Source organism: Lissotriton helveticus, chromosome 5_1 (assembly GCF_964261635.1).
Source record: "Lissotriton helveticus chromosome 5_1, aLisHel1.1, whole genome shotgun sequence".
Taxonomy (NCBI): Eukaryota; Metazoa; Chordata; class Amphibia; order Caudata; family Salamandridae; genus Lissotriton; species Lissotriton helveticus.
In genome coordinates, this window is record NC_136065.1 from 399707059 (window position 1) to 399724105 (window position 17047).

The following is a 17047-nucleotide window of genomic DNA, read 5'->3' on the forward strand; positions in this document are numbered from 1 at the left end:
TTCATTTTAATTCCCTTTATAATTTTATAAATATATAAAACTTTACAAATAAATATATCTATATTTACATACACTTATAACATAAAATCCTATTAAAAAAACATTATATTATAAATTAAAACATTAAAATATTTAATAGTCTTTAAACTTACATTTTGCACTCCATTCAGTGCAACGGTAGGGAAAGTGTTGGATAGCGGAGGAGTAAAAATGACTATTGCCACTCCAGTTAGTGCAACAGTAGGGAAAATGTTGGATAGCGGACTAGTAAAAATGACTACTCCCACTCCAGTGACCTCAACAATACGGAAAGTGTTGGATAGCGGAGGGGGAAGTGTTGGATAGCGGAGGGGTGAAAATTACTATTCCCACTCCAGTGAGTGCAACAGTAGGGAAAGTATTGGATAGCAGAGGGATACAAATTACTGTTCCCACTCCTGTGAGTGCAACAGTAAGGAAAGTGTTGGATAGCGGAGAGGTAAAAATTACTATTCGCACTCCAATGAGTGCAACAATAGGGAAACTGTTGGATAGAGGAGGGGTACACATTACTATTCCCACTCCAGTGAGTGCATCAGTAGGGAAAGTGTTGGATAGCGGAGGGGTAAAAATTACGATTCCAAATCCAGTGGGTGCAACAGTAGGGAAAGTGTTGGATAGCGGAGGGGTAAAACGTACTATTACCACTCCAGTGTGTGCAACAGTAGGAAAAGTGATGGATAGCAGAGGGGTAAAACTTAATATTCCCTGTGCAGTGAGTGCAACAGTAGGGAAAATGTTGGATTATGGAAGGGTAAAAATTACTATTCCCACTCCAGTGAGTGCAACAGTAAGGTGTCGTGTTGGATAGCGGAGGGGTAAAATGTACTATTCTCACTCTCGATAGTGCAACAATAGGGAAAGTGTTGGATAGCGGAGGTGTAAAAATTAATATGTCCACTGGAGTCAGTTCAAAATTAAAAACAGCAAAATATCAACAACAACACAAAAGATTTTTAAAAAAAACCAAATTAATATTCCCACTCCAGTGAGTGCAACAGTAAGGAGTCGTGTTGGATAGCGGAGGAGTAAAATGTACTATTCCCACTCCCGTTAGTGCAACAATAGGGAAAGTGTTGGATAGCGGAGGTGTAAAAATTAATATGTCCACTGGAGTCAGTTCAAAATTAAAAACAACCAAAATATCAACAACACAAAAGATTTTTTTTTTAAAACCAAATTAAACATATATAAAAATATTAAATATTACAAAAGATAGAAACAGATTATAATGTTAAAAAGATCTAACAAATACCTAGAAAGATTATTCAAAATTTGTAAAAGAAATAATTCACAAACAAAAAACAATTTTAAATAGAAATTATTTATAAACAAAACAATAATTATTACATAAATGTAATCTTTTTTATTTCCTACACTATAACACCACATAATTCACAACACACATCTACATTTTAAAAAGAATGTACCTCCATAATTAACATATTTGATTATCAATTAAAGAAATATTATTAATTAAAAAACAAATTAAGACAGCTAAAAATTCATTTCCTCCCCAAACATTACCCCTATAAAACCAAAACCCGCACACAAAATAAAAATAAACAATTACCATAAATATTTATCAATTGATGAGTTAATATTAATAATCAACTAATTATTAATTAATTAATTAAGCATAAATTACTTTCCTCCCTCTACCCCACTAGACACCACAACGCACACCTAAAAATCATTACACAATTTCTATACCTAATTTTACATTAATAAATTAATATAAATTAACAACTTATTAATTCATTTAAAAGAATTTACTTCCCACCCTTTACCACTATAAACCCCACAACTTACATCTAGAATTAATTACACAATTCATGTATTTAGATTTTAATAATTATTTAGCATTAATTAACAAACAATTATTAAGTAATTATAAATAAATTACTTCCCACCCTATTCCCCTATAAACCCCACCACCGCTCCTAAAATAATTACACAATTTACATAATTCATTACCAATTAATAAATAATTAATAATAAATTAATTCCCACACTTAACACTATGAAATATTAATTAAATAAATATGAATAAAGAAAAAATATGAATACATTTTTTATTAAATTATTTCCCACCCTATTCCCCGATACAACCTGCTCCTACAAAATATGACACAATTAAAATAATTACTAATTAATTAATTAAAAATAATTAACAACCAATTAATATCTAATCAATAATAAATTAATTCCCACAATTAACACTATAAAATCTAAATTATATAAATATTAATCCATAAAAAAAGTATTAATTTATTATATTAAATTAATTCCCACCCTATTCTCCTATAAACCCAAAACCCGCTATAGAACTAAAAAACCCAAAATATAATTAAAATAAAATTCATAACTACTAAAAATGTAACACATATATTAAAAAACAAAAGCAATTCTTATACAAAAAAATCACATACTTTTAAAATACATACTAAAATACATAACACTAATTAAAACATCAATATTTTAAACAACTATATTTTTGCAAATGATATTGACTTCAATATTTCCAAAAACGATATTTCTTACCTGCAAGTCGAAATTCTTGACTACGATATTCTTGCTGTCGATATTTCTGTATCACGATATTTCCAACTCCCATATTTGTGTATGTCGACATTTAAAACTCGATATTCTGTCTGTGCACCAGCTTTCTCATATCCTTGTTGCATTTACGCCTCATCCTCTCAACAACCTCAGGCCTCCTGACATCTCTCCATTCCCTCTGTGGCAAAACTCTGCCTGTCCACAGCCATTTGCTCTCCAAAATGTCTTCTTTCATACCCTTTAATAGGGCTAAACCTTTCATCTATATTAAGTTCTTCTCCCCTAAATGAATAGGCATAAAACCCGTGCAGGAGAAGGCTTCCGTCAATTTATTTATTTATTTTATTGAATGAGTTTTATATAGGGCTGGCTAGACCCGAAGGTATCAGAGCGCTTTACATGAGATTCCACAAAGTTACAAAAATTACATCAGGTAACAGGTTACATCACTTTCTACTAAAACATTTTAAGAGTATAGAAAATGAGATAAATGGAGCATAGAGGAGTAAGGGGATAGGGTGAAGGAGTAGGAGGGAGATACGAAGTCAAGACAAGGGAAAGTCTGCCCCAATTCCGGCTGGGTAGGTGATGGCCTAGGGGGAAATCCACGGCCCATCTCCCCTTTAGCAATCTGGTAGCTCCACCGGGCTTCTGCCAAATAGCAAAGTCTTGGCTAAAAAACAAATAAAGAGCATAGGAAGGCGAGATAAATGGAGCGTAGAAGGGTAGGGGGAAGGGTAAAGGGGTAGGGGGAGATACGATGGAGAGACGAAGGAAAGTCTGCCCAAAGTAGGTAGGTAGGTGATGGCCGAGGGGGAAGCCCACAACCCATCTCCTCTTTAGCTAACAGGTAGCTCCACCGGGCATCGGTCAGCCAGCTAGGGCTCAATGGTCGGAGAAGATCACATAGTTTATGTCATGATGGGAGAGCCGGGTGGGGGAGGATGGTGGAGGGGCACCCCTAGCCTCGCTGGTGTAAACTCGATGTGCCAGTCCATAGAGTCCGGTGTGGTTGGAGAGGCTTCTCTACTACAGACCAGTGGAGCGAGAAGGGGGTGGGTGATGTAAGGGCTTTGAGAGTGAGGAATAGTAGGTAGGAACCTAGTTGTTTAGTCCATTTGTGTGGTGGCCATGACGAGGTCAGGCACCCGGGTATTCTGAGATCATTCATCTGCTGCCTCCTGATGACTGGGGCTCGCACGGCCGCCATGTTGGACTCAGGCATCCTCCTCCATGAGTGTATTCTTGCTGACCCCCATCACCCCCCACACTGTTTCTCCGAGGGGTCAGGGACCGGGGGGGGGGGTTCAGGTTTAGACAGCCACCCTCTGTTGCCCCCTGTTAGCGTCCTGAATGCCCCTCACAACTAAGACGAGGTGGGGGGCGGGTGGGGACACCGTGTCAATTCACGAGCTGTATCACGAGCGGCGCGTTCGGTGGTACCATGGTCGGGCCGTTTTCTCTACATCTTTAATTCGGAGCTATATGGAATTTCGCCACTTCAATAGGGTTTCTGTTGGCCTTTGTTGCAATTTTGTCTGGCCACCCCTTCTGTTGTTGGTTCACCGCACTTGGTGTGCAGCTTAGTGGAACCGCATTACCTTATTAGGCTACTTACGCATTACAGCCTTGATCCCTATGCTGATTTACATTTCTTTCAACGCGGCATGGCTGAAGAACGTCATTCTCACAGTAACATATATTGTTTTTGATTCATCTATTCCTTTTGTTATTAGGAACTCCATTCTTTGGACTCATGCTCAATCAGCCACAATTTTTTGATTTATCCTCAGGCTGCATTTCAAGCTCACCACAGTCTTCTACTTTTTTGAGACTGTTCTTAATTATTAGTCGCTGACTACGTGTGGATCTTCTACCAACCTTGGTTTGACGGCAAATTTATTAATAATCAATCTTTAGCCTTGAGAAAGTCTGAATACTGATTAGTACAGACAAAACACATGTTGGCTGTTTTATATGCTGGAAATTATTCTAAATAAAAAGAATGTTTTCTACAGAAGTCTTGTGAACTACCCATTATGTCCTGTACATTATTGGGTTTCCTTTTATAATTTCAAGATTGCTTAGATTGACTTACTGAATTTGGATCAACATATTTCCACAATATTGTTTCTTTTCTTGGACCAACTTTAACTTATGATGGGTGTGCTGTATTAGCTTATTCTTTGGTTGTGAAGTTGCATGTTGTTCTAGACGTGCTAATAGCACCCTTGGGTGGTGGGTGCCTCAAGCCAGCCAAGCACCCCTCTGTACTTACAGCAACTTGTTTATTATTCACGCCATTGACTGTTAGTTTGCATAATATTTGTTTACTTTGATGTGCGGTTTTTCCATTTCAGGGAACGCTACTACCCTTTTCTGTGATTAAAAACATTATAAAGTTGACCTCATCAACCATTCGCCAGTCAAGGCCCTCTTTTGCATTCACTCTCCTAGCCCCCGAAGCCCAAAACTTTGACCATGTTTGTCTATATTCTTGTCATGTGGAGTCTGAACCTTTGATCAGTTCCATCACAGGGCCCATCCAAAAGACCACAGGTGCCCAGGCATGAATGTCTTCCTCTAGTCTGCCCATGGAATCTCTGCCACTGCCAATGGGAGAGAGCATCCACAATGTAATTGTCTACTCCCTTAATATTGAAAGCCCTAAAAGTCACATTGTACATGCTACACCTCATATGCATGTTAACAATATTGACAAATACCAAGTTGTCCACATTGAAAAGCACCATCTTATTAGTGAAGTGCGCACCCTGAAGACATACAGCAACCACCAAGGGAAAGAACTCCAAAAAGGCAATGGTGTGTCCACCGCATTTCCATTCTTCTGGCCATGACTTTGTGCACTAGTGCTCTTCACAAACAACACCAAAACCAAAACCACCTGCAAAACCTGAATACAGTTCAAAAGACCACTCTGCCTCCTCCTCAGCCCTTCTGTAGGAACACCATGGAAGTCCCTAAAAAATCAATCAGGGGAATTGTACGTGCGCTACTCACCCATGAGGGTCTCAAGGCGCGGGGGGGGGGAGGAGGAGGTCCGCATTTCCGTTCAGTCGAAGAGCCAGGTCTTGAGTGTCTTCCTGAAGATGTTCAGGGAGGGGGCGCGTCTGATATCGATCGGGAGCTCGTTCCAGTTCTTGGCCGCAATGTAGGAGAAGGCTCTTCCAACTGTCCTGGCTTTGCGGATACGCAGGATTTTGGCAATGTCGGTGGATCGGAGGTTTCTCTTGGGTATGTGGAAGGAGAGCCTCTTGTTGAGGTATTGGGGTCCGACGTTGTGGAGACATTTGTAGACATGGGTGAGAATCTTGAAAGTGACTTTCTTCTCTACTGGGAGCCAGTGGAGGTTGCGCAGGTGTTGGGTGATGTGTTCGTGTGGATGGATGCAGAGGACGAGTCTGGCTGCAGTGTTCTGTATGGTCTGGAGTTTGTGGAGCCGAGACTTGTTGATTCCGGCATAGAGGGCGTTTCTGTAATCCAGTCTGCTGATTATGAGTGCTTGGGGACAGTCTGCCTTGATTCGGGGGGATCCATTTGAAGGTCTTTCGGAGGATGTGGAGGGTGTTGAAGCAGCTGGAGGTGATGGGGTTGAGCTGTCGGAACATGGAGAGAGGAGTCGAGTTTGATGCTGAGGTTTTGGGCGTGGTCCGTGGGGGTGGGAGGGCTGCCGAGGGCGGTGGGCCACCATGTGTTGACTCATGCAGAAGGGTAGGGTCCTAGGACGAGGACTTCTCTCTTCTCTGAGTTGAGCTTCAGGCAGCTGCTGCTCATCCAGGATGCGACTTCCTTCATTCCTTCCTGGAAGTTGAGTATGGTGGTGGGGGGGTCCTTGGTGAGGGAGAGGATGAGTTGGGTGTCGTAGGCGTAGGATACTATGCTGAGTCCGTGCTGTCTGCCAATGGCGGCAAGGGGGGCCATGTAGATGTTGAAGAGTGTGGGACTGAGCGATGATCCTTGGAGCACTCCGCAGTTGATTTCTGTGGGTTCGGAGAGGAAAGGTGGCAGTCTGATACTTTGGGTTCTACTGGTGAGGAAGGAGCGGAACCATTCGAGAGCTGTTTCCTGTATGCCTTCATCGAGGAGTCTGGCAGCGAGTGTGTGGTGGGAGATGGTGTTGAATGCTGCAGAGAGGTTGAGCAGGATTAGGGCATCCCTACCCTCCTTGGTCAAGGAGGGTAGGGATATTGTCTGTGGCGGCAAGTAGAGCAGTTTCGGTGCTGTGATTGCTTCGGAATCCGGATTGGGAGGGGTCAAGGATGGAGTTTTCTTCAATGAACTTTGTTAGTTGGGCATTTATTTATTTATAAGGTTTCATACAGCGCAAATATGACCCACAAGGGTATCAGAGCGCTTTACAGTATACAGTTATTGAACAAAAAAGATGAGGTACTATGCAAGCATATGATAGTTGTCATTTCGTACAAAAGAGGTATATAGTGTATGGATAACATATGTGACCAGTAGTCAAAACATAATACATGGTCATTAAACATTAGGTGGTTGAGGTCATAAACATACATATAATATTCTCCTTCAATACACAAGAGGTAGGCAGTGAAATGCAGATCATGTAGGAGACTCGTGGTCAACCTAGAATTCAGTCTTAGGACGTGAATTTGTTTCTAAGGAGTATTTTTACATCTTTTTGAAGGTGGAAAAGGAGGAGATTCCACATATCCCAGGAGGGGATGTATGACGGTACGACGCGTACCGTCACAACGCATGCTTTTACAACGCGTCTTTTACAACGCAAGTCATAATCACGACTTGCGTTGAGGGCGCGGATAGTAAATAATATAATTTACTATTCCAACACCAGTCCCCGTGGATATTAGGGAAGGTGTTGGAATAGTACATTTACTATTCTTTATCCTCTAGCGCCCTCCAGCGCAAGTCGTGGTTACGACTTGCGTTGTAATGGACGCGTTCTAAAAGTACTGCGGTGTAAAATCCGCGTCGAAAAGGATGTTCCCCCCCAGGAGGTAAGGAGTTCCAGATCTTTGGAGCAATCCCTGAGAAAGCTCTGCAATCAGTTATCTTTTTATGGAAGAATTGTGGATTCAGAAGTAAAGAACTCACGCTGCGTAGTTGTCTGCGTCCTCCCGAACGCTCCAGCTTTAGAGCTAAGTAACTGGGTGTATTGGTATGCAGTGCTTTTGTGGGTCATGCAAGCGACCTTTAGGTGTATTCTTGCCTCGTAGGGCAGCCAGTTCCGAGCTTTCAGGGTCGGAGAGATGTGGCTATTTCTTTTTGTTCCTGATACCAGTCTTGCCGCAGCATTAAGCGACGCCCTCAGCGGAGCCAGCTTGTATTTGGGGAGACCGCAAAGAGTGGTGCTTCCATAGTCTAGTCTTGGTAGCACTAGGGCTTGAACTGCCGTTTTTAGGTCGGCCTGTGGGAGGAAGAGTTTGAGTTTCCTTAGTATACTCAACTTGTGATTAGCTCCCTTGGTGGCATTAGTAATGTGCGCCTGCATATTCAGTTGTTTGTCTATGGTGACTCCCAGGGATTTCGCGGAGTCAATGATGAGGGGAGCGCAGTCAAATGAGGTTAGGTGTTTCAGCCAAAGATCTATCTTAGGAGTGTGATTGGGTGGGGAGGTGAGAAGGAATTCTGTTTTTTGTATTATGCATGAGATGGTTGCCAGTGAGCCAGCTTTGCGTGTTCTGTAGAATAGAGTTGAGGAAAATGAAGTCTTCTGGAGTGGAGATTTTCAAATGCAGTTGGGTGTCCTCCGCATTCAGGTGATTTAGAATGTTCGCTGAGTTCAAGGTGTTCGCCAGGGGTTCCATTAGTAGGTTGAAGAGAATGGGTGATAGAGCTGAGCCCTGTGGAACGCTTAGGGTGACCGTGGAAGGTTGAGAGAGTGAATGCTTCGTCTTGATTCTTTGTGTTCTCTTATTCAGGAAGGAGTAGAACCATTGTAACACTGTTCCCGTAAGGCCCATCCTTCGTTCCAATTGGGACAATAGGTTGTCATCAGTAGGCATGATTCGTTGTGGTCTAGCACGATCTTCTCTGTGACTTTGACCGTGAAGGGGAGGAGGGTGATGGGGCCGTAGTTCCTGAGGTCTGTGGGGTTGTCTGACGGCTTCTTGAGCAGGGTTCTAACTTCTGTTCATTTCTAGTCACTGGGAAAGTTGCAGGTGTTGAGGGTGGTGTTGATGGTGCGTCGTAGTTGGAGAGCGATGGCAGCTCTTTGGTAGATGTGTGGTGGCCATGGGTCCATGGGGGCCCCTGAATGGTACCTTTCTTGGTCAAAGTGGTGACTGGGATCTAGTGGGAGATGGTAGTCTGGCTCTCGTTGCTGGAGAGGGAGCTGATTTTGGCATCTGGTGTCTGGTCGTTGAAATGGTGGTAGAGGCTCTTGATTTTCAGATGGAAGTAGGATCTGAGCTTGTCGCTGAGGTCCTGGGAGGGGGTGATGTCGGTGGTCTCGCTGGGGGGGCTTGGTAAATTCCTGGATGACGCTGAGGAGTTCATTGGAGTTGCTGGAGTTTGTGATGATCTTGTTCCAGATAAAGGTCCTTCACCCCTGCATTCAAGAACACCCTGGGGCAAGGAAGTAAGGAACAAGAAAGGGCCAAACATAATCTCTAGCAAAAAGCATGACCAACACTCACAGCTTTACAGTCAAAATACAGATGTCAAATAAGCACCTGAATGTCTCTGACCTAGCCAATTTCTTTTGCTAGCTTCCTGTCCAAAAGATCCATCTTTTCTCTTTCTTTTCCAATGTCAACCTCACCTCAATTTTCTCTTACGCCAGTTCCATTCCTAAAAGGTCAGAATATAAACTGAACCCACCATATTAGCTGGCATCAAATACACCTATGGTACTCCCCCATCTTGCATCAGTTCTTCAAACTTACCCAACAAAACAGCACATTCTAAGGATAACAGAGGACCAGCAATGAAAAAACATTGAAAACATCATCTAAATATTAAGATATATTGTCTGCTCCATTCAGAAACTCAAACAAATGCTGTAGGAAAGTACAAGAAGCCTCAAACAATGAACAGGAAATGGAACTACCCATAGGCAATGCCCTGTCCACAAAAAACCTGCAAACTCAATCCTAAACAATTCAAAATCCATGGGATGCACTGGCAATAGTCGAAAAGCTGACTTAGTATCTCACTTTGCCATAACTGATCCAGTCCCAAACTCAAGGTAATGGTGGTCCTTGCTCAAATCTTCAGGATGGATAAGTGATGTAAAAGCCTAAATTCTTCATGCTCCTTCTTAGAGACTGTGCCAATTATCAATTAATCAAAGGTAAATCTCCTTCATTAGTTTTGTCCAAATAAAAACTACATGTTCCTTTACATTCCCTTGGGACCTCGTATCCCAACCTAAATCCAAACAGCAGTGAAGTCTCCCCCATCTCCCCACACAATTATTATTATTATTATTAAAAGGCTCTTCTATAGCGCATGGCCACTCGGGAGCATCCCAGCGCTTAAGACTAACCAAGCGGAGATGAATTAAAAATAGAGAACCATTATAACTAGTTTTTTGGAAACAGAAGAGTTTTTAACTTTTTCCGAAAGACAAGGAGGTTAGGCTCTGAAATCCAATTCCACAGTCAGTTAAACTTAACTGTAGTATGGGCCCTTCCCCAAGGCGTTCTGACCTCCACTACCCCTCTCTTTATCATTGCTGTCCTACTAATGGCCATCTTGAACCCCTCAAATTCTTGTACAACATTGCCTATGACCCACACTGCATAACTGTGCGCTTCCCACTGAACTTGGAGCATTTGTGCCAAAAACATCAGAACTCTCTGTTGAATACTCCCTTGTATGCCCATAAGGCCCTTGCAGGCCCATCTTGTCCGAGTGCCACTAAACCCAATTCTCCTTGGATGAGAAGTCGCTAAACGGGTCCGCATATTAGCGGCCAGCCGCTTGCAGTATATGTCATTGGTGCCAGCCTGGCCGTTGTCATTGTCTACAAAAACAATTCATTGTCCAGCTATCCCCAAATCCCATCCACATCTTCCACTCACCATGCCCTGAACTCTTTGTCATACATAACCCACTCCCACCCGCAAAAAGTTAATTGCACCTTCCGGACCATATCAATGTATGTAAAGAAGGCCAGACATCATTTGGGAAATGTTTGCAATATCTGCTAGAATAGAAAAGTACGGTAGCCATCCAATTCTCTATTGTAACCGCACCCTGGGACTCTTGGAAACTCATACTCTTCTTCTTTTGTGCCCTCCTCTGCCCTCACCTCTCTATGTAAGAGCCTGATTACTTCAATTTACTTCCCTTTCCAGATAAGCTTCTTGGTCTACGCCATTAAATACACCCAACCAGCTTAGTAACTCTTATGTATGAAAGGCTCTTGTGTTTAATTACCTTACTCTCCATGTCTCTTTTAATATCCTCACCCATTAAGTCCCGTTTATCACTCACGCCTGCATCCTTAGTCTTTACCTGCTATAGCTTCTTGTTCACTCTGGGCCGGGACCTTGATCATGCACATACTTGCCTTACTTCACCTCCTTACCATCAGTTGTGTCAAGAACACATACCACAAAGTGCACCACAACTTTCTTCCCTATGTTCATTGACCCTACCTTTGTGTAAGGTCAGGGCTTGCACAAAAGTTTGCCGTCCTGATGCCAGCCATGATTTTATTTGGATGGATAACCTCTCGACTGATCATCTGATCTCTCACCCTGAAGCTGCGTCTCTCTGGCCGCTTGGCTGTCCTCATCCCCCAACACCCACCTATCCTTTGGTGCTGAATCCTTCTTGACCTTCCCGCTGGCACTAGCTCTACAAAAGATGGCTCAAACTGAGCCTGGTAATTATTACCCCCAACGCCTTCACTCAGAACCATGGCTAATTTAACATTAGTAAATACAGCCCTATTGCTAGGGGCCATCCACTCAACTGACTTCCTGTGCACCTGTTGTGCAGTAATAGTTCTCTGGTATCTTCCATACCACCACACTACCATCATTTTCTTCCCCTCTTTCATCATTCTCCAGCCACGCCTGTACCTGGGCGCAGTAGGGCCCTTTGTTTGCTTTTTCTATCAGTCCCCTAACCCTGTCTAAGGCCCGAGACTGCCACAGCCCTCTTTCTTTGTCTGCTGATTGGGCCTGCAGTCACTAGATACATCTAGAGGCAGGCCAGCATCACATATTGGCTCTCCCACCTCCTCCACTGCCAGCACCACCTCCCTAGGACCTGATGGCACTGCGTTCTTGAAGAAATCGGCACAGCCGGCCTCCTTCGATGAAACTGGTAAGTTATTTGTCTACTCCAACCTAAGCTTTGTTACTAGCTCTTGTAGCCCCTGCAGCCTCATGCTGTTTCCCAGACACTGCCACCATGCACACTTCACCTGTGGCAGGCTTGTCCTCCTACCCAGCACTCAACTTATTACCCATATCCACCATAACTTGTTTGCCTCTCAGAACAGCCTCTCAGCTCTGGAGAGCCAGCCTCTGAAGATGCCTCATCTTCTCCTGCCATTGCACCCAACCCAACTGTCACCCACTTCAGTTTGCTTTTTAGGGGAGAGCAGACAAAAATAATCACTGCTACGCCCCAGTCAACCACCTCCTAGGGAACCAGGCCTGGTATAACACCACAGGCTTAGTAAGATTGGCCCTACCCACCACCTCTTCATCGATACCCACGTGTGCTTGTCATCTACAACAAAACTAACTTTCACCCTTGCAGCTTTTCAAGAAACCTGACACCACACCTACCCTAAGTCTCAAAAGCTAAAACTCACACTGTCCCTGCTGACCAGCATGCTTGGTATTGAGGAACAGAGATGCAGTTAGCCCTAACTGGCCTTTTGTTTCAAGTTCTTGACTCTACCTGCAAGAAATCAGGTTACTGGTTGAGGGGGCAGAAACTCTACTGAAGCATCAACCACATTTCTTGTCAGGGTAAACACAAGTAAACCCCCAAATTAACCTATGCCTAACCATCTAGAAGCTTGGCACAGTCCCTCTGGTAGCTTAGCTCAGGATTAACTTAAAGGCAATGTGTAAAGTATTTATGTGGCACTTCAAACCGTAGTAAAGTGGAAACACAATGGAAGAAAAATCCCACACAAAAACAGAGTAAAATTAAATAAATTATTTGACACCAAAACAACAAAAATCCAATCAGTAAGACCAGGGATATGCAATATTAAATATTTAAGTTGTATAGCGCCTAAAATAACAAACCTCCACTCGTGATTATCAGGTTGTGCAAGACTGGGTGAAAGTCACAAGTGCAGGCCAACGCGATGGAGCATGGGCAGGATACAAGAACCAGGTTAGGCTAGTTGAAAGAGTTACTTTTAGAAGTCTAGTGCAAAGAGTCCAGTTTGCAGTGGAGGAGGGCTTGAGGAGCAGGGAGAGCATTGCAGATGGTCATCGATGTAGCGCAGTAGCAGGCCTGGAACCGCAGATGGTATTCGCTGTAACACAAAGATCTTGTCAGGCATCGCGGATGGTCATTGCTAGACATGCATGTTTGGCAGCCATCACGGGCTGTCAATGCTGTAGAGCAAAGTGTAAAGCTAACATTGCTGATCGTCGCTGGTGGTCATGGTAGGGCACAGTGTCGGGTTCACCAAAGTTTTCGTTGGATGTGGGTGTGGGCGGCATCATTTGGGCGCAAATGGGATATTTGCGGTTGTGAAGAGCACAAAACATCATGATTTCTCATTTTCTTGGAAGGGAAGCTCAATTGATGCCACCCCAAGTGTCTGGGATATGAGGGGCGCCACTTGGGGGTTCATGAACTCACTCCAGCAGAGGCCAGCAAGTCTCCAGCAGTTCCAACTGCAGGTCCTGTTGCAGGTCAAGGCAGCTGCAGAGAGGCCTTTGGAGTTTGTTATGTCCCTGTAGATCAGAAAAGGAGATCAGTCCGCCAACCTTTGGAGTCACTTCAGCCTGTGATGAAGGATGAATGTCCAGTCTTCCTTCAGAGCAAGCATGTCAGGCCTCAAGCAGCACTGGTGCAGCAAGGTACCTTCTTCTGTAGTATCCACAGGTCCAGGTGTTCATTGAAAAGTTGGATCTAAGGGTCCAATATTTATACTTGGTGCTAGCTTTGAAATAGGAAAAATTAATCTAGGCTTCCACCCCACAGGTGTTTGGAACGTTTCTTTCTCCCTATCCTAGCCCTGGCTTGTCTGGTGGCACAAACCAATAGTGTGAGACCTGTTGGCAGTGCGCAGAGACTTTGTGATGTGCAAGTGTGATAGGTGCCAGCTCCACCATCTATAAAGTCAGAGATGGCCCATCATGTTACCAAATACTCCCTCTTTGTCTCTCTGTCGGGGAACAATACACAAAGACCAACTGCCAGCTACACCTAGTCATGTGGCTCAGGGTACAGGCTGCAGGCACCAAGTGCTTAGGACAAGAAAAATGCCAACTTCCTAAAAGGAATAAACAGGTAAAAAGCACCTTCAAGGGATTTATTTAGAATACTCTGTTCTATTGCCTTGATATATATTTTTAACTGCAAGAATTATTGATAAACTTGCCAGAGAGATATTATTCAAATGTCTTTTATCTAAGAAATATTTTTGTTCCTTGTGAGGACATAAGAACCAATGAACCAATCACAAATCAATAAATATTCAAAACACAGGTATATTTAGAAAACAGTTTTATCTTTTGAAATTTATCAAGGGTACTACACAGCTATACAAAACAATGTAACAAAACGAAAATAAATACAATTGTATAATCCTTCAATGTCACTATTGTAAACACTTCTTCTCAGTGTACATTATTTTCCAGAAGAGAGTGTAAGTGTCGACATTTCAGTCTCTATGCATTTGTCCATGAGACCATCTTCAGGACTATCATAAATTTAACAGTTGACCCCTGAATGGTGTTTCTAAAGATTCAAGAATTATAGAATACAATTGATATGTATATGTCAAATCAATCGTCATTCTGTAACTTTTGTTTAAAGTGAATAGTCGTCAAAAGATACAGGTAAGTGAACTCTGGTGCTTTTTGGACGGTGTAATTAAATTTCCAGTCCGCAGCGACTTCTCAATTGAAGGAGTTTATTCTGTTAAGTTTTGTAGCACAGCGGAAATTTGGCAGTCTGCAGTCGGATTAGTAACTTCCTAAAAGGGGCATCTTCAACATTGTGAAATAGAATCCGACTTAACGACTAAAGAGGGCTTTAAATTACAATTCTTTAAAGACCAAATTCAACATTACTACCTGCTCCCAATTGACACTTATCACTTATTAAATGTAATAAGGTAACCCAATGTTATCCTATGAGAGAAGTAGGTCTTGCAGCAGTAAAAAATAAATGTAGGAGTTTTTTACTACTAGGTCGTATAAAATGTAAAAGTACATGTCCAACTTTTTAACTACATTGCGACCTGCCCCATGGGTTGTTTGGGTCCTACCCTAGGGGTAACTCAAGTGTATTAAAAAGGAAGATTTAGTCCAGGCAAATGGTCTATTTTGCCAGGTCGAAACAGCAGTTTAAAACTGCACAAACTGGCTGCAATAGCAGGCCTGAGACATGTTTAAAAGTCTACATAAGGGTGCAACACAATCAGTGCTGCAGGCCCACTAGTAGCTTTTAATTTACAGGCCCGGGGTACATGTAGTACCACTTTACTAGAAACCTACAAGTACATTAAATGTGTCAAGTGGTTGTCAGCCAGTTTCACCATGTTTCAAGGAGAGAGCACAAGCACATTAGTACTGGCTAGCAGTGGTAAAGTGTGTAGAGTCCTAAAAGGCAACAACAATGGGTTCAGAAACAGGATGGTGAAAGTAAAACATTTGGGGATGACCCTGTAGAGAGGGCCAAGTCCAACAATGCCCCTTTAGGCTATCTGGTAAATGTTGCCCCCCTTCATGATCATCACACAATATCACCCAACAGAGAAGCCCAAAAGGGGTAAGGCTCAAATGCGCCCACCACTAAACCCTCAAAGTCACAGTTAGAGGTCTCCTTACCAGAGTACCCTTTGGCATCTCAATGATGGCATCACGATGAGTAGTAAATGCCTGCCCCGAAAGGCACTAAGAGAGCCTGGCTACTTCCTGGTACAGTTCTCTGGTTCTTCCAGAGAGACAATTTAAAAAATGGAGTCAAATTGTGAATTTTACAGCTCATTTCCACCTACGGTTGCAAAAAATCAATGCGTTTTGAAGTAGCGCTCATGAAAAATTCTACTACCTAAGAATAATATTTTGAGAAAAATAGAGAATTACCCTCAAAAAGACTGAAGTGAGGGTGGAGTTTGCTTGATGCATCATCTCTGTAAAAGATGAATAAGATATAAATACATTTTTATTTAGCTGATTTTAGCTCACTGTCCAAAGAGGGGCACCTGGTAATGAATCATTACCTCATCAAACCTTTAGAAATGTTCTTTTTTGGTTTGAAGTTCAACCTACAATATATAGGAAGCTATAGTAGAGATTAAGTACATAAATAATCCATCAACTGGAGAGCCTACAGCTTCTGGGCTAGCATCACAATCTTAAGTGACTTTTTGCAGTGGATCAGGTTGAAGATGTGGAGTTCTAGGATTTTACCTAGATCCTGCCTGTAATTCTTATTGTCTGCCACAAAAGAATGGGAGCATAAGCCCAGATGCGACTCCTCTAGTAAGCGAGGTCCATTGACCCCAGCTTCACCAGTTTCTGTTGATCTGTTAGTTGCTTTTAAGAAGCTGATGGAAGTGAGGAAGGACTGACCAGCAGGTGGGGAAACAAAGGATTACGATAATTTTTTTCCCTTATAGCTCTTCATACTGCACTTTCATTTTGCAAGTGGTGTAAGCAAAATAAGTTACTATTGCACCATTCAAAGGTAATCAATTTACCAAACTGGGAAGGATGAAAGGCTGAGGCAGTCTTGTCAGAATTCGAACTGCAGCCCACCACTTCTCTCAGAGGGGAACAATCAAGTCACTAATCCATTTTGCCACAAGATCTTGCAGTGGCAGGCGCCTAAAGGGACTGACAATCGATGGTTTGCCTATGGCTCAAATACAAATTTCTCCTCTACCATAAGACAATATATGCTATGTTATGTTATGTTAGGCTCATTTATTTAGCGCACAGATGCTCCAGCAAAGGAGCGTCCTGGCGCCCGACAAGGTAGCAACACAACATAACTGGACAGAAGAGAGCAGGAAAAAAAATTTAAGGAAACAAGAAAGTTTTTACTGCTCGACGGAAAGAGAGCAGATCCCTAAGGGCGCGAGTCGCCGGGGGCAGAGAATTCCACAACACGGCAGCACGAACTTGAAAAGAGCGGCCGCCTGCCCTGCTACGCTTAAAGCGGGGGACGACCGCAAGTTCTAGTCTGAAGATCTTAAAGCCCGGGTCGGAACATAGCGGGACAGTAGATTGGAAAGGATCGTAGCAGGGGATACCTTAAGAATTTTGTAGGC